Raw genomic sequence first — 21,028 nt, forward strand, 5'->3', positions numbered from 1 at the left:
TTGAGCAAAGGTGTTTGTGATGGACTAAGTAATATTAACACTATAAGGTGCTTGAACAGAGATGGAGATAGAGATGAGAAACCCTCTGTGCCAGTGAAGAAGTGAGAAGATACCTCTGTACCTTGAGGTGAAGAATCCTTTGCTTTGGAGTTACTCATCTTTAAAAGGTGACACCCCAGTATGCTAGAGTCTAAGACCCATGACCCATAAGCAGCTTGGGAACCTGCTCCTGGGAGGGGTCACAAAGGCAGGTTTCTCCAGGTGGTTGTTTTTGTGACAGTTAAAAAACCCACAAGAGAACTGTTCTAAGTTGTCAATGGGATCTATGACTCTTAAGAGTGACTCTTCTCCTAAAGAATTGATGAAAGACAATTTTCAAATTGTGAAACTGATTGAAAATTACAAGTTTTGTCTCTTTATGTTGTTTTGTAGGAAAGTGAAGAGTTTATAAGGGGAGGGAAGAGTGTTTTTGGAGTTTCATTCTGTTTTGTTTTACCTTTTTTTCCCAACTTTCTTTTTCTATTATTTTAGTGTGTGTTAATAAAACTGTTTGTTCATTTTTAAGGTTGAACCTGCTTTGTTTTTCTCCTAGTCTCTCTCCCACAAAAGAAGAGTGAGTGCTAAGACCAGAATTTGGTGAATGCAAAATCACTGTGCTGTTGTACTCATGAAGCCCAAATGGTAAATAGTGCACTGGCTACCGTGGAGAGAATCAGTTTTTCTAAAAATTCAGAGCAGATAAGCCAGCAAGAAGAACAAACTTGTTGGTAAATGTTCCTTGTTTGCAAATGACAGCAATCATGTCTTTCTTTTCCCATTGTTGAGGGTTAAGTTTCCTGTAGAATTTTTTCCCCCCCATAAGCTGCTAGGAGACTAAATTCTGGTAGTTAAAGGGTGCTTGACCCGGACAAAAGGGGAGTTGATCACTTAGTTTTGGGGGAGGGAAAAGGCTCCCGGAGAGCTGAGGGTGGGGGGCTCGCTGCTCTCGGCTTCTGGGGAGGACGGTCGGGTGACTGGTAGCTGCCTGGAGTCCACAGTTAATGGAGGAGTCTGGTCCTGGGAATTCTATCATCTGTTGGAGCGCCCAGGAATTCGGAGTTTCTCCGCTGCCCTGCTGGATTTTGGGTCAGCCTGGGTCCAGCCGCTGCGGCTTCTCCGGCACTGCCCACTTCGTCTGCCAGAACACCCCCCTGCCTGCCGAGAACAATCCACCGCTTCCAGCCATCAGCGCCGGAGCTTCCACCGTTTGCCCCTCGGGGTTCTTAGTTCTGTTTTACTATTATTATAACTGCTGTTGTTGTTTGTCTGTCCTGTTATAGTTACTAGTAAAAGACTGTTATTCCTTTCCCCATAGCTCTGACTGAAAAGTGGGGTTTTTTTTATCTTCCAAATTCTAATAAAACGGAGGGAAGGATTTAAGTCCTCATTCCTAGAGAGGCCTGCCTCTCCTTAGCAGACACCTGTCTTTTAAAACCAGGACACACATTTATTCCTGATGTCCTTGTATGCTTGTATGCTCAATGTCTGTATTTGACAGTGTATTCAACAAGAAACATCATGAGTCTGCCTAGAGTTATGACAACATTGAGGTGCTTGATATATGGATATATTTATCTCCTAATAAAAGTACACCATCCTATCCAAAAAAGATGTGTTGGCAGATAATTTGAGGACTCCTGTTAAAATGGAAGCTGTATAATAGCTTACCTGGATTACCTTGTTGCCTAGGGATTCACTCATGGGTTGCCATCCTGGTGCTAGGTGCTGTACCAACACAGAGTTTCATGGTGAGTAAAGAGAAGGCCAGAAGAACAGAACAGGCAGTGAGATAGGGATCAAGGACAATGGAGACTAGATCCCACAATCCTTGATGTGGGTTCCCCATTGGGAAACAACCCATTATCAGTAAAAAAGGAAATACCAAGTTTAGGCAACTGACATTATGGGTAACAGGAGGGCAATCTGGATACAAACTTATTGGAAAAGTTGATGGATTTGTATCTGCCCTCTAAAATGGAAGGAAGTTAGTGTCCTCAAACAAGTAATTCTTTCATTTGCAGATGAAAACCTAAAGCAGAATTTAATGATTTTAAAATTTGTAGGCAGTGCCTGCTATCAATCAATGAATAATATGCAAGTCTATTTTTTAAGCATATTTTTGGCTCACATTTCTAAATCACATATTGTTTGTATTTGCCTTTTTTTTTTTTTTTTTTTTTTTTTTTTTTTTTTTTTTTTTTTTTTTTTTTCCCTAGAGAATATTTTCAATAATCTGGAGTTTTATTTAATCATTGTCTTGGGGTTTTTTTCATTTGTTTCAAAGTGAGAACACACAGCAGGAGAACTATTATTTTTGTCCTTCTAAAACACTCTACAGAGCTTTTTTTTTTTTTTTCTTTCCAGGCTAAGGAGCTGTATGCTTCAAACAAAATCAACCTTTTCTCTTTGAAAGGCTCTCTGTAGAATTATGTGCTATGTGTTTCTGGCTGTAACCTTTCTTTCTAGAAGGTAACAGGTGTAAATGATATTCACACCTCTTAATTGAAGTCATTTAGAGTTCTCTGGGTTATATTCTGTCTTAAGATCTCAGGTTTCCTAAGAAACAACCAGAAGTAAGAGTCAGGAGTCTCTGCAAGCTTTTGCTCATGTTAAGAATATCTGTTAAGAGTGTGATTTTTTTGTATTTGCTTTTTTTTTTTCCTTGCAAAATTTCTGTTAAATTTCTACCACAGACAAGATTCTATAAACATGAATGTGCTTTTGTTGCTATGGCTGTTACATAGGAGCTCATACAATCAAGACCATCACTTAATGCCTCTTTCCTTGTACATTCTGTATTTATTAGAAGATTTTCAATATGTAGCTGCATGAGCTGCCAGCAGAAGGTTTTGCATCTTTCTTTGGTGGTGCAAATCCTTAAAAGTTTGGTTTGGGGTGTGGTTTTTGTTGTTGTTGAGTTTTGTTTGTTTGTTCACTTGTTTGTTTTGTAGTTGTTTTTGGTGTTTTGGGGGGCTGGTTGGTTGGTTGGTTGCTCTTTGCGTGGTGGGGTTTTTGTTTTGGTTTGGGTTTGTTTGTTTGTTTGTTTTTTCCTGTTTAGTATTGAGCAAATTACTTTGAGAATAAGAGAGTAACTTTCTTTTAGGTAAGAAAAAAAAAATCAAACCTTGTTTTGAAGAACAGACACAGGACTGATGGAAGTACTGTTCTCTCAACAGCTTGATAAAATACACTAGCAATTCATGAAAAATTTAGGTACAAGCCAAATATAGTTTATTCATGAAATTGAACCAATTTGCACTACTTGACTGCAGTGAACATCAAAATGTCCTTCTATGGCCTCTTAAAAAGCCTGTACCACGTGTACATGATTTTCTTGGAATTTCCCTTGGCTGTAACTGTCTGAAAGCAAGTCTGATCTCACATTTTCCACCAACATGCATTCCTGTTGTGCTCACAGGTATAAATGCTGCAAATACCAGGCTCAGTTATTGTCCTTGAAGTCCAGTCTAGGCAGAAGAGATCACTACCACCACAATAAAAATTACCATAATTTTGCAGTCTGCAGATAATAGGAAGCTTGCTGATGAACCTACACTGTCACTTACATTCAGTCTGACTGTGGGGTTAGTTTGAACCCATGAAATCACCTAAGTAATACTCTTATGAAATAATAATAATTGAAAATCAGTAAACTAACAGTCAGGAAAGTCCGTGTAAAGGTGTCATGTACTTCTGTTGTATTGCTTAGAGCAAGCATAAAAACTCTTTAGATCTCTCCTAAATCCGGACAAACTTAGACACTAAGTAAAATCAGCCTAGAGTGGGTGTCATCTAGAGTGGAGACAGATTCTCTGTAGTTAGAAGTAAAGTTAAGAATTGTTCCTATATCACATGGAATTTACAGGATGGCCAGGGTCTCAGGCCCAGCCAGCATGGGTTTCGGAGAGATAGGTCATGTTTGACCAACCTGATCTCCTTTTATGACCAGGTGACCCACCTGGTGAATGCAGGAAGGGCTGTAGATGTCTATTTGGACTTCAGCAAGGCTTTTGACTCTGTCTCCCACACCATACTCCTAGATAAGCTGGCAGCCCATGGCTTGGACAGGAGCTCTCTTTGCTGGGTTAGGAATTGGCTGGATGGCCATGCCCAGAGAGTGGTGGTGAACGGTGCTGCATCCAGCTGGTGGCCAGTCACCAGTGGTGTCCCTCAGGGGTCTTTGCTGGGGCCAGTTCTGTTCAATATTTTTATTGATGACATAGATGAGGGTATTGAATCTATTAAATTTGTGGGTAACACTAAGCTGGGAGCGTGTGCCAATTTTTGGAAGATAGGATGGCTCTGCAGAGAGATCTGCACCAGTTGGATGGATGGGCAGAGTCTAACAAGATGAAGTTTAGTAAGTCCAAGTGCCAAGTCCTGCACTTTGGCCACAATAACCCCCTGCAGCGTTATAGGCTGGGGAAGGTGTGGCTGGACAGTGCCCAGGAGGAAAGGGACCTGGGGGCACTGGTGACAGCAGCTGAACATGAGCCAGCAGTGTGCCCAGGTGGCCAGGAGGGCCAATGGCATCCTGGCCTGGATCAGGAATGGTGCGGCCAGAAGGAGCAGGGAGGTCATTCTTCCCCTGTACTCGGCATTGGTCAGGCCACACCTTGAGTGCTGTGTCCAGTTCTGGGCCCCTCAGTTTAGGAAGGACGTTGAGATGCTTGAGCACGCCCAGAGGAGGGCAACGAGGCTGGTGAGGGGCTTGGAACACAAGCCATATGAAGAACAACTGAGGGAGCTGGGGTTGTTTAGCCTGGAGAAAAGGAGACTCAGAGGTGACCTTATCACTCTCTACAACTTCCTGAAGGGTGGCTGTGGTCAGCTGGGGGTTGGTCTCTTTCTCCAGGCAGCAACTGACAGAACGAGAGGACACAGTCTAAGGCTGCATCAAGGGAAATATAGGCTGGATATTAGGAAAAAGCTTTTCATGGAAAGAATAATAAAGTATGGGAATAATCTCCCCAGGGAGGTCATGAAGTCACCATCCCTGGATGTGTTTAAAAAAAGACAGGATGTGGCACTGGATGCCATGGTTTAGTTGAGGTGTTAGGGCATGCGTTGGACTCAATGATCTTGAAGGTCTCTTCCAACCTAGGCATTCTGTAATTCTGTGATTCTGTGATTCTGTGATATGGATAGAGACTAGCCATCACAACATATGCAGGGCTGAGTTGGCAAAGGAGGTAGAAATGACGGAACCCTCAAAGCCTTGCAATCTTGTTACATCATAAATTTCACAGAAGCCATCTGGGATCATATATGCCCCTAAAGGATGCATAAAGAAGAGTTAAAAAATAATAAAAGCAGCCTTTCATTCTTAGTTGAAAATCATCTTAGATCTTTGTAGAGGAGTGTTGAGCAAGAACTACAGTGTAACTTTGTCTGACAGAAGGTCTGAAGTGTAATTGTGGGTCACAGCTTGGATCATTTTCATCACTGCCATTGATCTCCAACTACAAGTTAACTTCCTCTTCTCCATTAGAAATACAAAAGGAAGCTATGTTATAGTCCTCTCTCAACTCTATGAATAAAAAAGCCCCTCATATAAAAAAATCCCCAGTAAATATCTTGTAATACAAAGTTACTGGATATTTGGATTAAAGCCTTTTTGAGATTATTCTCTCTGAAACCTTTGATTTAAAAACATAGCTATAAATGGGGGAAAGAACTTGAATATTGGCTTTTAAAGTGAATGCCCCAATTCTTTTGAGCTTTTCATCTAGTTTGATACACATTTTAAAGCTGAGCCTCAATTAACTCCAAAACCACAAATCTATCCATCATCTCAGCTTTTGTTGGATGCCTTTTTATTTTAGTATACTAGAGGTTTTTTAACTTAAAAAGCTTTTTTATTTTTCCTTTTTTTTTTTTCCCCCTTCTTTTTGGGGGGTTTTTCTTTTTTTGTTTTTGTTTTTCAGTCTGAGAACATACTTAGCTTTGACGATCCTCAGAGCTATACAGACCAAATAAACCTTCAATGACTTTTTAAGAATTACTTTGCATTTGTATATCCTGGCTGTAATTCTGTGTCCCAAAATTCACAATCACTTTTAATTATTGAATGGTATTTCTTATAAAATCTTTTCAGATGTAGAACTCATATATGTTCAAAATTTAGTGGATCTTCCTCCACCCAGTCCATGGAACAAGCAGAAAAGGTGAAGCCAAGATGAAACACCCTGGGAAAAGGAGGTCGAGGCAATGCAAGGAGAATCTGTTTCAGGAAATGTTTTTGAATATAAGTAACCTATGTTTCAAAATTATAATTTTCTCTTTAGCTAAGTGCAGTAATACACAGTGATGATCATACATCGGTACTTAACTAATACCATAGTACTACGAGACAAATTAAAAAATTCAGAAAGAAACACAACAAAAAACCCCTTATTTCTTTAAAAAACATGCATGTACTTCCCCATTGTGTGACAATTGCTTTTCCACAGTACTGGCTGCTACTAGCTGAAAGGCACAAGAAATTAACTTCTGTTATCTCAGAGCTGTTGTGTAAATGCTAAATTTGTCTTCTCATGGTCTGCCTATTTTTACTTTCCTATATAAATGAATATTATGTAAGAAGATATTTTTGTACTTCATTTAGGAAAAATTCAGTGATCTTCAGCTCACAATAGTAAGCTACCTTTCTAAAAGTAAGTGTTATTTTTCCTATGATTTTGTTGTCTCCTATGATTTTTTTTTTAAATCTAATTTATTGATGAGCAGGAGTGAATAAAATCATTGGTTTCCCAGTGGACTCATATTGTTAACACGAACCACATCTTTCCTGACCTTGCAAAGCAGTTTTAGGGGTTGGACTCCATAACTGGTCCAATTATAAATACACTTGTCAATCAGTTAGCTTTCCTGGAATTATGGAATAGCACCAATGTGTCTGGTTTTATTCAGTCCCAAGTTCTCAATTGTAACTGACCAAAAAACTACATGCCAGCTAAACCTACCAGACCTTTCATGCTGTTCTCTTCTACACAAATTACAATGAGGCTCTTTGCTGAAACCAAAACCTTCCAATATGCTTTTCATGAGCTACTGAATTTACTATTCACATATTTCTTTTGCAATACTGATTAAGTGTGGATCCAGAGCTCAGCTTCAAAAGGGCCCTCCAAATGGTGTATTTTCATCATAGCATGCATTCGTAATGCAAATATAACATCCATCTATGCCTTTTATGAGCTTAATTTATCTGTGGTTATTCATCATCATTAAGTGCACCATGTGATAAGAATCTCTACTGACCTAAAGTGGGGAAGAGATTATTGACCTTACTTATGGAATCTGACAAATAAATTACATTATATCACTCATCATAAAAACCAAATCCTCAGCTAATGACATAAATGTGTTGGACTAACCTGTTCTCTGGAATGACAGAACATCAAACATCATGTCTATATCAAGGTCGAGAGAGCCCTGTAGAAGTCCCAAGGAAATTTCCAGACCACTAGATTTGAACATATGGTACACCATAGATTAATTCCGTGGCAATAGAAACTAGGGGATTAGCTGTATGAGGATCCTAGGTCAGGGAGTTTGGAGAAGCTCTTTTGAAATCAAAGTTGCATCATTCCAGGGAAGTTGTTTTAAGACACTGCAAGTGCAGTCTGATTTTGGGCTGACCCACCTTCCCATCTTTTCACACACAACCAATAAAACATGTACACATGACTACTTGCACTTATTCTAAAATAAGTATCTGTCACAACCTCCTAAAGCAATATACAATTGGAATATTTAAGGCAATCAGTCATATATAATGTCATTAAGATGGTGTGGAGTCTATTCAGAGTCCTCAATCGGGCACCGTGCAAAACATTGAGCCGACGTAAAACAGTGGCGATACATTGTGCAGATAAAGTCATCTCCAGATCCAGGTACACAGCAGTGCTGTCACAAGAAGATATGGACTGCTGTGGAGCCTACTCTTCAGCTGGACAGTCCTATATCACCCTCCCTTACAGCCATAGCTTTAGATATTTAAAGCTGTATTTGTTCAATCAAGCCAGAAATAAGTTTTAATTACTGAAGGAGATCTTTAAGAGTTGCAAAGTCTCTTACTCTCTTTGAAACTGGTATAAAATCTCTGCATATTACGGAGATGTCACAAGACACAGAAAAATTAAAAAGGTGAAGAATAGCCATATTTATGCCTGGAAGAGCTGGACATCATTGGTTCTTCCGAGACACAGAAGCAGGGTAATGCCACCTCTTCAGACCCGACTCTGGCTGTAAAAACCTTGTATGTGAAGAAATCACAGTACCACCACCATCTTTTCCCTTTTTTGATGGGCTCCCCTGCACTTACATGGAGGACCTTGAGGTACTCTCACTGCAAATTGTCTGTGTAGGAGAAGACAAAATGAATGGTCAGGTGGTCTGTCTTCTGGTCTTTTGTCATCTCTCTCATGCTGTTCAGTGATTTTGATCCAAGGGCTCTTGGCAGCAAAAATAGTCACAATCTCTCTAGGCAGACTCTTCAACCGCTCAGAAGGCAGGTAGGACTGGATAGTCACTAAATCTGGGGTCACCTAGCAATCAGCCAACACAGACATTTTGGGCCTGAAAGAATTTTCAGTTTAAACAGGAAAATTAACAGCGACATTAAGCAGCTAGGAGCAAGAGACAGTTTTTTGTTTAAATGCATTTAGTTGGCTAAAATATTTATCTGTTTTCTATACACACCCTTGTGTGATTTCCCAAAGTGTTGAAGAATTTCATTTACCTATATCCATTGAAATTTGGACCTTAGGAGTCACTGGTTTTCAGTATAACTTAACAGAAATCTTACCATAGTTTTAATGAACTTACAAGTTTTAATGAATAGTAATGCAATTTTGGAGTCTTCTTGTCTGGAAGCACAGCTAGTCTGTGAATCATTAGACCATTAATAGCTGTTCCTTTGCCTTTCATTCTAAGTATGTTAGTAATTATCTTTTTTGCAAAGCACAATAAAATACGCGTCATCATATTCAGAATATTCATGTAGTGAGAATTCTAAAGTTATCATAGATGATATATAGACAGTAGTGTGTTCATAGTGAACTAGATTTCTAAGAGAGCTTAGTTTCCAAGCCCAAAATCATAAACTTTGATAGCGGTAACTGCAGTGGCTTGCAAATCACCAAAAATTAAAGTGCTGGAAAAATTTTAGATCCTTGATGAGTTGCAAGTCCTTAAAACTTAACATGACTTAAAATTCTTGACCAATGTTTTCTCAATGTACTTGGTTCAAAAATGGTTTTGTTGTTGCAGTTGAATATGCTTGAGAGTTAAGGTTCTTGCAAAATTTGAAGGAAAAAAGTGTCAACCCCCATAAGAAGTATTGTAGGTAAGCAGTAGTTATGTACTGTTGGTAATAATTTTGTGACTCTTGTTGCTAGAGGAGATTGACGCTACAGAGGTGGAGGCTTCGGGTGACTGCTGCTTTCTAGGTAGCACAAGGATAGTATACAGCACATGCCTACTTCTCCCCTCCAGCTCTGCGTTCCTTCATATCTGCTGAAAAATAGCTTTGAGTAAGGTCTTGGTTCAACTGCTCTACTTGCTTTCCCTCTGCCTCCTTGTCCTGACTGTGCAACTCGTCACCTCCTGCATTTCCCCTTGTGGCTCCTCAAACATGGAAGTGATGGTTTTATTCCAGCCTGTGTCCCTGCTGTTTTATGTCATCCTAAACTCTATCTCCATCCTTGTGCTGGTGGATGTAGCAAAACACATTCAAACCATAGATTTGACATTTGGTCTTGCTAGCAATTTTTTTAAAGGATGTGAATAATATTTAAGGAACTCTTATGGTTTGAAAACTACATTCTGGATTAAAGTAGAAGTTGCAGGAAAATTACATGGGAAGTTAGAGGCACAAGACATATGAGTGATCTTCACAATGGTGCAGTCTTTTTCAGAAAGGCTAGATGAAACCCCTGCATTTCTCTAGCATAATCAGAACGTGAACATTATAGCATCTCAAAAATAAAAACAAAACCCCAAACCAACAACAGAAGGGGAAAAACAAAGAAACAAACAAAAACAAACAAACAAACAAAAAACCCCAAAGTGACCCCAAATGAAAAACCGTCAAAATCCCAAAGTAAAATCTGAAAGCCTTCTATTGCCATGATAAGCAAATTCATCAGAGCTTTTCCAACTGAACACATAATGTTCTCAAAAGAATAACTCTTGACAGGTTACAGAAGTAATTTTTTATCTGTGCTGGGATCTGGTGGGCAACTGCCAGCTGGGAGTGCAAGAGGCTGGGGCAAAGCAGGAAATCTGTATCCTAATATATGGAAAGACTTAGAGTTTATATTGTAAATCTGTCTTCCAGCACACTTCATTGAGAAATGGCCTCATGGCTGCGGTAAAGTCTACAAAAAAATCTCAGGTTCTTTCAAAGATCCAAGAACCAGAACTAAGCTGTGAAAAGCCTGTGTAAACTATATCTTGCTCCAGCAGTGTGTTTGACTAATTCAGACACTTTGCCTGTATGCTCTATCACTTCTGTTCATTTGCTAGGTTCTTGATTGATTAATTCAAATTATCTGCTGAGTTTCTTCAAGGTGGAGGTAAGCGTGAAGGCAAACAAGTTGTTAGGGTTTCGTGATTTACAACTGCTGAACTGCATTTAAGTATGTATCTTGGCTTTGTGAATTGCCTAGAGTCTTCTCTTCTTTTCCAAAAAATCAATTTCAGAATATTTTTCAGACATTTATAGGACACAGCAACATCTCTCCCTCACCAAGTTATAGCAATCTTTGATGGGGTATATTTTGTATTTCCTCCTAATTTTAAAACCATGAAAATAAGCTTGAGGGAAGACTGGATATGCTCAGTGAATACAAAGAATATTAAGTAATCAAAAGTGTGGGTTTCAAATTACATTGAAAGGGCAAGATGGCTTTCAATAGTAAATATCTCAGGGCTGAAAAGCATAAATAAATGCTATCTGGGTTCATTTTCATCTAATATTGAGAAATTCTGAGCTTAAAACAACAAATTTGGCTCATGCTTTTGTCTGAAAACAAGAATTTTTTCAAAATTTCAGAATTTTTTTCTGGTCATAATGGTTGTAATTTCTGCCTCCCCCCCTTCTTCCATTTGTATCCACCAAAATTTTCTTTTTCTTTCATGCCCGTCTTTACATTGCATGGGCTTCCTTCAGAATTCTTCCAGTACATGGGAATGAAATAAACAGATTTTTGAACAGGTTTTTAAAAAGAACAGGTTTGTAAAAAGACAGTGCTCAGACAAACATATCTGACTAGAGAAACTAAAGTTCCATTTTCTTCACCTGTTGAACTGATTGTGGTGAACAGTAAAGCCTTGTTGTTGGGATTTTTATCAGGAAGATTATTATAAGCTTATCCCTTCAAAGAAAATAACGGGACAAGGATATTTACTGACCTGTAATTCAGCATCTCTGAAAACACTGTATTAACTGGAATCCTATTCCTGACTTGCTATTCCCAAGCCTGTGAGACAACTTGCCTATCTCCCAAAGGTTTGTACCTGCAAGAATAAGCTGGGTGAGCCCCGTTCACACACAGGATGTTAGCTCTTCCCCCCAGAGTAACCCTTACAAATTATAACAGACAAAATCACAGAATGATAGATAATTTGGTTGGAGGGACATTAAAGCTCAACCAGTTCCAACCCCCTGCCATGTGCAGGGACACCTTCCCGCCAGACTAGGTTTCTCCCACCTGTCTAACCTGCCCTTGGAAACTTTCAGAGGTGGACAGCCACAGCTTCTCTGCACAACCTGTGTCTCACCCATGAAGATTTCTTTCCTAATATCCAAACTTGATGTGATCAAGCTGAAATCATCTTGATAGTAGATCTTAGTACATGTGGCTGTAAGCATATACTGCTGTCCAGCAAACACAGTTCAGCCAACACAGTTAGGAGTCCCAGTAAATCTCTTTCTCCCATATACAGATATACTCTGGAACTGAGGGATGGTAAAATCAGACTTCTCTGGGGATTTTTGATTTTTTTTCCCCCTTGGAAATGTGGGATGCTCTGAGTTATCAGAGTGAAATTTCTCTCTATCTTCATCTTGAATGTGTTTAGGGCTCAGCTTATTTCTCATTGTAGCAGATTTTCTGTGTCACACAAAATCTAAAAAGGCCAAGGTGGCTCTAAAAGGGATAAGAATAACAACTACACTTACATCATTATACATAATATGAGCTAGCTGCTTTCTAAAGGGGCTTTTTTGGGATCTGAAAAAGTAACACAACATTTGAAAGGTTGAGAAGCAATAAATGGCTTTCTACAGAACTGATCTTTCAGGAACTTTGATTAGATGAGGGAGATTACTAGTCTACTGTTAGCTCCTGATTACTGTGAAGAAAGCTGAAATTAATTCATTTTCAAGTCTTCTTTTCCTGGTAAAAATATCTAAAAGAATTAGATATTTTTCCCTCTGTTTGTGTTACTCTCTGCTCCTTCCTTTTGCAGCAGAACCTATCTGAAAGCAATGTTGAGTCATTCCTGAAAAACTGCTTGCCCCCTTTTTCCTTTCCCTTAAAAAATAAAATAAATAGAATAAAATAAAATAAAATAAAATATTAAAAAAATAGAACTTAACAAGGACAAGAAACACTGGCACCCGAGGATCAACATGTGGACAGACAGTTCATCTGGATCACTGGGTCTGCATAGCAGTCTTTATTTTCAGTGCCAACAGATTTTGATTAAGGCACTGGGAATAGAAAAATTTTAAAATAAAGAAAGTGCATCTAAGAAGCCATCATTAAATAACCCAAATTAATCCAGTAAAACTTTGAAAATTGAGTTTGTTCTGTAGTTTATAATTTACCTAAAAGATTTACAGTTGCATAACTATCTGACCCATTTTTACATAATTATTATTAAAAGGTAGGAAAACTCTACCTGAAACACTGAGATTAGAATTTTGTCTTCCATAAGTGAATAAAATTCCATCATGACTTTGCCTTCTGCTGCTTGTTTGTATTCCTAAAAAGGTGCAAGAATGCATCCTTTCATAGAAGGCTCAGGAGTAGCAAAATTTTATGTTAAAGTTCTAATCCCCTGAATACAGTCCCTGATGTATGTATTAAGTATGTTGACAGAAGACCCTCAGCATTAAGTCTCAGAGCCTAATATAGTTGCCAAGAGCTGAGAATTTCACAAGATTTAGTTCACCTGCTTTCCAGTGGTGGCTGTGTGACTTTAGACTTGGTTTCCTTGTGGGGTTTGTTTATTTTCCAAAAGCAACAACAACAAAAAATCATTCTATCTCTCTTCCACATGCAAATGCCTCAGTGCTCAGTATTGAAAAACCCAGCTTACAGCCTCAAAGGAGGACTCTGCAATCTAAATATCGTATGATCAAATTCCTGAGATAAATAGACAAGAAGGCTCAGGTGCCACACCTGATGAGATACATCATACACAAGGAAGTGGTACTGGGAAGGGGCAATCTTTCATGTGAAAAAGCTGGTATTTTCTGGTGTTTCACTTCCTTATATAAGGATCCAATAAAGTTTGTGAATCTGCCATATTGATTCAATCTGTCATAAGTCACCTTTTCTTTCAAAACACGTAAACCCTTAATACAGCCGTGCAGTGGTTGAAAACAATACCTTGGCAAAGGGAGCTATCACAGTCATTTTCTCCAGCCCTTAATGTCTTCACTGGTGCCTGAAGAAAACCAGAGAAGTTAGTCTACTTTGAGAGACACATATCCTACCCAGCCTGTCACCACTACTACCACAATGGAAAATATTTTAAAAAGATCTTGTACGGGAGAAAGTGGAAGAGTCCCTCTCCTAACTGCCAAAGTTATGTATTTTCCATGTTAGCCTGTTGCCAGCACTGGTTGGAGTTGCTGGTAACAATTGGCATGTACAGAGGAGCACAATGACATGACAGTGGTGCTTTTTTTTTTTTTTTTTTTTTTTTTTTTTTTTTTTTTTTTTTTTAAATTCCCCCTATTCCTATTAATTTAAGGAATAAATAAGGAAGACTGGAAGACCGGGAAATCTTCTGGAGGTCAGATATCTAAGCATTTAAACCTGGTTCTCCATCTCCTGTCTCTGGATTTCTACAGTATATTTTCTATTGTTAAAGGGAAGGCAGATAGAAAAGAAACCTTATAGATAGTCCTAAATCAACCAGTTTTCTCTTCATTTCTGCATTTCTGGGCAAAGTGTCTCTTTGGTCCTAGGATAGTCTGTTTTCCAACATGCACAAATGGCTGGTTGATTGATTGATTGATGATGTGACTGAGAAAGAAAGGTTATGATACAAATGGGTCTACCAAACACCTTCTTCTGACAGAATTGTAGCAAAGTAAATATTCTGTGAATGCCCCTTGGATAGGTTCACAAGCTCAGAAGTGAAACTCTGTGGAAAAAGACAAATGAAAAACAAACACCAAGCATAGAGCCAAAAAAGTCAGTTCTACCTTTCTCCTAGGTGACAGTTTGTAAGAACAATGTACTAAAAATTCTCCAGTACAAAACTGTCAATAATAAATTCATGCTGTCAGTAAAATGACATTTTCTGCTCTGGTACCATGGCTGTTTCCCATGCTCAACATACCAGACTCCTCAGAAAAAAAAAAAAAAAAAAATAAGTGCCGCATAAAAGAAATTATGGCTACTAAAATCTCTGGTTGTCTCCCCCTAACTCTTCTAAGTAGCTCAAAAATGAGGGAAAACAAGTAAACCATACAAGTAATTGAGAATATAAAATTTTAGGCATTATTGTGATCTGTAAAATTGGACAACATAGGGAATGCCTTACACTTGTGTGTTTTATTTTTTCAATAATTTCCGTTCAAATTCTCATTTGCTTTACGCACTTGAAGCTATGCAGGTGAACTGTCCTAAGAGCCATGTTGACCTTCACTGAGATGTAGGTGAAATCTAAGGGATCATACATGCAAAAGAGGCTAACATGCTTAATAGGATAACAACCTATTACATCATTTGTGAATTGCCAGCTGTTAAGAAGCAATTGTCTAGCAAAGAGAAATGTCTTCCTTTATAGGTGAACAGTTGTACGTTAGCAGACTCTAAAAAGCAAAAAGGCACAAACTGTTTTACTGTCTTCTAAAACAAAGCCAGTGTTTATTTAACAGTTATTGATGCACAAAAAAGAGCAGAGAGCAGAGCAACTGAAAAATCCCATCCAAATTATAACTAAAAAGAAATAAAAAAACAACGGCTGTTTAACTACGTCACTGATTTTCAGAAAAAGTGGGGAGATGTAATGGCTGCCAAATTTTCACAAAATATGAAACATCTTGGGCATACAATGGGGGCTAATGTTCTTTGAAAACCTGACCAGTGGTTTCCTTAAGAAAAATGTCCTGTTATAAGCATGTTTGTAAATATGGTCTGTACTTAGTACTAAGTTAAGATTGCTGTTTGTAATCAAGTTCCACTTTGGGCTGCCAAGAACTTAAAATTCTCATTACAGGATCTTTTTGACATTATGGTAAAATATTAAAAAGGGCCAATTTAGAGCCCATCATCAAGACCACAATTATCTAGGTCAAAGATGCAGGATTTTGGCACTGCATATCAGGTCAGTCTGAGGAAGAGCTGGATCATTTTTCCTGAAGGATTTCTCTGTTCTGGTTCCATCTTAGGGTCTCAGGGGCTGATATGCAGGTCTTACCATGAATTGACATACCACGCTAATTTCTTTGTGGGGTTGGAACCATTTGCATTTTGTTCACGCAACCTCCATACAATAGGATGAAGAAGTCAACATTCAAAGTCTTTCACGAACAATTTAAAAAAAACAACCCAACAAAGCATAAACAAAACAAAACAAAACAAAACAAAACAAACCCCAAGAATAAAGCAGTTACAAATACTTAAAATTTTGAAGGCATTGGCTACAGTGTCTGCTCAGACACATTTTGGTTGAGTTCTCTCTTTCCCTCTCTTCTTGTTTGTACTTGAATGTTGTCCCAATTGAATAGACACTCAAACAGGTAAAAGAGATAGCACATTTTAAAAGTTATACATAGCCTTGTTACTTCAACAAACATTTAAACATCAGCTTCAACAACTGTTCACATGTCAAATACTTTGACAGTTCCTTTGAAGTCATTCAGTATAAGTTCAGCCTTGAAAAATGACACCTTTTTCATCAAGGTTCCTTATGGTCAATGGATTTTTACTGCTTTTGATATTGGGCAAGAGAGTGCATCTTCCCTGTAAAGGATGACAATTCTATCAGAATTCATAAAAATACTGAGAAATTATTCAATGAAAATTTCAAAATAACATAACAAGATTTTGTTCTAAAAATTTATGAAGTACTCCAAGAACACTGGACCCTTTTCAAATCTGCCATTGGCTGGATGATAAAAACAGTTTGCAGGGCATAAGGATAAAGACATAAGAGAAGCTAAATAACAAGAATGTAATCATAACCTGAAAAATAAAGCAAAACCCTGAAATGCTCACAGAAAATTAAAAGAAATTGGCTTCCAGTAGAAGGACAGAGATATTTTGTCATGTGGATTTACCACATACATTTCCACATCTGGCCTTTTAGAGGACTGTGAGTTCTCTGGTCATTATTTTAATCATCAACACACAGACACACAGGCACACAGACACACAGACACAGACACACAGACACACACACACACAAACACACACACACACAGAGATTATTAGACCTGAATGTGTTAGCCTCAAGAGAAAATGATAACTGAAAGCTAATCTGGAGGAGAAGGCAGATCTACTACTTCGTTGACTGAAGTGTTTTAGAGAAAGATATTCAATACTCTGTCCATGAAACTATCCACAAAAAATAACATTGGCTTCAACTGTAATCCTTTCAAATCATTGGCTGAAAGACCAATGTCAGCAAAGGAAAGAAATCTGTAGGCTAAGCCTGCATTGTTATTTAGTCACTATTAGCCGTTCAGCACACTGGCATGCTGCCTGGCAGGCTCTTCTTGTGCTTGTGGCATGGCATTGCCACTTCAGCAATATAATTTCTTAAGAACAAACCAAAACAAAAGAAAACCCAGTGTTTTCAATCAAAATTTTCATTTGAAATATAATTGACAATACTCTAGAGATACACTTGCAAAACATGCTCTGAGAATGTTTGTGCTGAGGCATGGAAATGAATTTAACAAATACTTTCATTACTGGCACCAAAAGGTGTTTGAAAATCTGATTTTCTTTCTTTTGCTATTTTTTCTGATCAAGTCTTATAATCAACTAATCAACTAATAGAGTGGCCACAGAACTTTATTCATGACAGGGGCATATGTGGAGAGTGGTTTCTAAATATGAAACCGAATACCTCTTACAGCATGGCATACTTAGAGTCTCCCTTCTACCCTTTATTTTTAAGTCCCTCTACAAAATATTTCAGAGCAGGAGGGAGAGGAGAGAAGGTCTGATCCTATGCATTATTTTAACACCTATCTATGATCATTTAAAAATAGGAAAAATCTGTCTAAATTTCTACTAATTTGAATGTGCTTTTTGTTTAAAAACAAGTTGGGTTCCTCTCCCCGCCCCCCCCCCCCCCCCAAAATTCTAAAACCACGCAAAACCCAAACTCAGAATGCATAAAGCAAATAAAAATAGTAAATCATGAATCTTCTTCCTCCAAAGGAAAGTTTATTCAACTAGCTTTCAATTAGATTCCTTATTCTTTTGGCAGTATCTGTGTGGGGGGGTTCTTTTGAGAGACCCAGATGACCACTGATGGCAAAAGGCACAGAGAGTCTGCTCTTTCTGGGGGTAAATCAAGGCTTTATTTGGGTTCCAGCCCCTTAGCAAGTCCAGAGCCAGTAGATAGCTCCTTCTTTGTCCCTGTTTCCAGGCGAAAGAGACCGCCCCTTGTACTCCCGGGGTTTTGACCCGGGGGGAACGGGCCCAGAGGCAGGCACGAGCCACTTCCCAATCAGGGACAAGGTGGGAGTGGAACAGAGTTGGGTTACATTCCAGTGTGGGAGGAGGGGCACTGCTGAACAGGGACAAACCACGTGATACAGTTTCCAAGGGGATACAATAGAAAAACATTATAGAACCCACTATAAAATAAAACACAGTATAAACCAAATTAACACTCTGTAACATCTTCCTCCTTCTCATTATAACACACTGTAACATGTGTGCAGAATTCTTTGTTAGACATTTTATTTCATTATTTTTTCCACATCAATCTCTGTGAAGATTTCCTAACCAAACTAAATTCCTATTTCTTGATCAACAATCAAATCTTTTCAAACACTCAGTTTCTAGGTCTTCCTAACAGCAAATATTACATCTCTTCCCAAGTTGATTTTAATACAGAGGGTTACTAAACTGACCCAATTAAAACGAGCAGATCTGCAAGATGAGACAACTGTTACTGCTGTCCATGAAAGCTGGGATCAAGAATGATGGATTGCAGGCCATAGAACTGATAATCCATGTGAGAAGCAGGATCCCCACCTGGATTATATTGAACTGGCCTACCTAAAGATTTTCTAATGCAAATTGGAGGCTCTGGGCACAGCAACAACCTGCAGAATATATGACATTCTTCTGTCTGGTAGTGCCTGGAAGGCTCTCAACTGTGATGTTCAAGCCTCGTTAATCAGCCCTGTGTTGTACATCTCTGTCTGATATGAAGCTCCCATGCGTTGTCACCAATTACAGGCTCTGCAAAGACCCATCTCATTATAGTACTTATATTGCTTTTTCCTGAAGGTGATACTTGGTTTGCCACATCCTCAGCTTGCCAGTCGGAAAACTGCCCTTGCAGTGAAGATTTGTCATTCACAAGGCACAGAGAAGCAGCAAAAAATGTTAGGAAATGCTCCCTGGAATAGTAATCGTAACACTGTGTAAAACCAGGTACATAAAACTGAAACAAGGGAACAAGGTTTATGAGCAGTCTGACCAAACTGGTTATCTCCTCAATAGATCCAGGGCTGGGCAAGGTTTTGGTGTGATTGACAAGGGTACCAGTCAGAACAGGAATGTGATTGTTTACTTTGGTGTATTAAAGAAAAAATCCCAAATCTCTTCTGCAGCCACCAGAATTCAGAAAAAAATTCAACATCCCTCCTGCAGACATTGCACATGTCCTCATTTGTGTCACTGATTGTAAAACCAATGTCAGTCAGAAATATCTGCAGTACGTTCAAAGAGCTGCAGTGATGTGCCGATATGCAGAGTGACCTGTTTTCTCCCTATATTCATACCTTCCATGTGATAATTTGATCTCCCAAGTGACATGAGCAAACCCTAATACTTGACATGTCCAATGAATATACAAACACTGAATTAATTTTTTTCCAGTATAGTAAAATTTATGGCGTTGGTACATTTTTACGATTATCACTGATTGTTCTCAGTATATCAGCAGGTTTTATTTGGTAGTCTTGATCTGTCAGTACGACCTCTTCCCTCTCCACAGGCTCTCTCCAACAGTATAAAATCCATATGAATGACATATAAGGACAACCCAAAATTTGCAAATTTAATGAAAAGTATTTTTTTTAACTCTCCAGCATTTTCTTCTCTGCATAAAATATGATAAAAACAGTGATGATTATCATGATAGGGAGAGACATTTAAGTACCTTACATTTAAAGATAATATGATAAAATATATAAGCTTTTAAGAAAAGAGAAATTCATACATATTTTTGGCCACAGTCTGTCCTGATGGCAGCTGAGTTTGGAGCTCAAGTGAGAGGGAAGATTTTTCTGTGCATGCCATTCTTTTACCATTTTGAAAGCAGAAGTATTTGCTCTTAAGCAAAGAGTACACTCCTATTCAATTTTTCAGAAGCTATTTCAAGAAAAATAGACAGGATAAAGAAAGATCTATCAGTGTCAATTAAAAAGCCAAAAGTATCCTGACCTTGATTATTTTTCTCTTTTCAGTACCTGTATGCACATTTATGGGAAATGGAAGAGAAAACAATAATGCTCCTTCGTAAAGAAAAGCAAATAATACCGTTAAGTCACAAAAACCCCTAAAACACTTAATAGCAACATAAATCTCTCTGTCTAGATGGCAATTTCCAACCCACAGTATTGTGAAACAGGAAATACAAGTTCATCTTCTGGAAAGAATTGCAGACTGCATTATGGCAAGGATCTTGTATCAAAAGTGCATTTCATCATGATGTCTAAGCAGTTTCAGAACTAAAGGCTGTTACATTTCAAAGCCAAAATTCTGTGTGAAAATGATTCCAAGCAAGCCAAAACTTTACCTGCAATTTTCAGGTTAAGTAAAAACAAAAACATCTCCCCAAAACCAAAACTAAAAAGAGCTCCTCAACCAACCAAACAAAAAACCCAAACCACCACCACTACCATCAAAAAAACCCAACAAATACAAGAGAGAACAAACAAAAAAAAGAGCAAACAATGGGGAAAAAAAAAAAAAACAACACAACAAACAAAAAAAAAAAAAAAAAAACAACCACCCACAAAAAACCCCCAACCCTCTCTCTCTCAAAAAAACCCCCAAACCCAAACCCAAACATACAAACAACACCCCCACACACACACCAAAAAAAAAAAAAAAAAAAAAAAAAAAAAAAAAAAAAAAAAAAAGTTGATGACTTCACAATATAATGTTGAGCAACAATAAGGAATAACGAATCACCATTTTTTGTAGGTAAAAAAGTAGAAACTCGTGCACAGAGACTTTCTTCAGCTTTCTAGTTGTTTAAGTATAAGGCATGGTATTTTTAAAAATGTTGCTTCTACTCCATATTGACAACATCCCTGTTATTCTGCAAAATGAGTCTTTACATAACTGACAGATCATCTGAGGGTACGTATTATACACATACTGCTATGACATTTTAATTCTTTCCAAAGAGATACAGCAAGACTATAAAGCTATCTATTTTTCCCCAACAAGATGCCCCTTTCCTTCTCACACTGATAAAGAGAGAGCAGCAGAAAATTGCAGACTTCTGAAGAAGTGAAGATGAGAAGACTTTGGAC

Source organism: Hirundo rustica, chromosome Z (genome assembly GCF_015227805.2).
Source record: "Hirundo rustica isolate bHirRus1 chromosome Z, bHirRus1.pri.v3, whole genome shotgun sequence".
NCBI classification, from domain to species: Eukaryota; Metazoa; Chordata; class Aves; order Passeriformes; family Hirundinidae; genus Hirundo; species Hirundo rustica.